The following is a 1,840-nucleotide window of genomic DNA, read 5'->3' on the forward strand; positions in this document are numbered from 1 at the left end:
TTAAGGAGACTATAGAAAAATTTGAAATTAAAAAAATTAATTTGCGTTTTATTTACAATATATTGTTTATAACAAAGCCGCAAATAATTATAAAATTTTTTAATTTTAATGTTAATTATAACTTTGTAAAATAAGAATACCAATTAATAGTCATTCTTAACCAATATCGGCGTTCTAATGTAAATAAAGCAAATCGATTTTAGCATGAACCACATTCCAGTTGAACGGATGAAGATTTTAGACAATCCAAGGAATATTAATTTATTCACCTTAGGCTTCTCTCTATTAGTTATATCTGAAAAAATAAAAAAAAATAAAATTAACAAAATATTCAGAAAACAAAATATTTTTTAAATAAAGGCATATATATAAATACGTATACATAAATATATATAAACATAATTATATAACGAAATACATCCTTCTTTTTTCTTTTGTAAAATTATTGTAAAATTATTTGATACAACAAAAATAATATTATAATTATAAGAAAACCTAAAAAATAATTAAAAAGATAATTTTTGCATTAGGTATTTTTTTACAAAAAGTCAAGTTAAAAAATTGAGAAAAAATTGTTCATTTATAATTATAAATAAATCATGAACATAAATCATGTTCTTTAGAATATATAATATATAATTTTTGTTATCATTTCCGCAATAATTAGATTCAATAATCGGTTTATGTATAATATATAATGGATTCAAATATTAGTATTCGTGTACATAGATACTATATTTATGCGTGTGTGCGTGCGTGCATTTTATAATCCGATATAAATTTTTAGTTTTTAATGATCATTAAACGATTGCTCGTTATCTGAAAAAGTTATAAATTTCTTCTTCGACAATGTTCGCTTAATAAAAGATATTCTTTATTATTCACTAGGAGCATTTATATTCTATTTTAATTTACCTGTTTAATAAATTAAAGCTACTATTGATGAAGTTTTCTGCTATGTATTCAAAATAAATTAAGAATAAAGAAAACCCATTGTCGATCGAACAGTAATAAAGTATGTATATAGAAGAAAGATTTTATTTATATTATATTTACAGAGCTTATATGTTCTGTAATAATAGTTATCCCAAATTGAAATATTCCTGTACTTTTGATTGAAATGGATCCTTATTCGTAAACCATTCTGGCAAATCGGATCGCTGTTTGTAATAATTTCATATTCTGACCTTAGTTTTCTCAAGATTAAATTTGCCAACTCTTAAAAATCGTAGAATAAGAAAATCATCTATATATAAATTAAAAATTTCCTTTTAAAAACAGCAACAATAAAGTGCAAAATTTGTCATTAGGTATTATAAATTAGATTGTGACTTTGTAAATATACATGTAAATTACAGGGGCAGAACACGATAAGTGAATTCGGCACGGCGAGGGAGCGCGATATTTTAGGCACCTAACACCGCGTAACATATTGTACTGAATGAGATACATTTTTTTAATAAATTGCGAAATACATAAAAGTCTTGAACTCAGCAATTATTGAATGCAGCATTGTAAAGCAAACAATTATGATTCGTTGACTCTTTTATGCATTCCGAAATTTAAAAAGAAAATATCAATATTAATAACATTAAGTGTATATCGATATATATCTTTCGATTTTCGCAATCTTTTTTTTCAACACTCTTCTTTTTTTCTTTCTTTATATAATATCTGTCGTTTCCTTTTAAACGATTATTCCACGAGATTTGCGTAGAGCGTCGATGAATAGTCAAATGTAACTTTCTTTTCTTTTTTGCTTAATTTTTCAAATTAAAAAATTAAATCTTATTTTTTTTTAAATATTTAACAAATATTTTTTAAATAATATATATATTTT

This window comes from Atta colombica, unplaced genomic scaffold (genome assembly GCF_001594045.1).
Source record: "Atta colombica isolate Treedump-2 unplaced genomic scaffold, Acol1.0 scaffold315, whole genome shotgun sequence".
Taxonomy (NCBI): domain Eukaryota; kingdom Metazoa; phylum Arthropoda; class Insecta; order Hymenoptera; family Formicidae; genus Atta; species Atta colombica.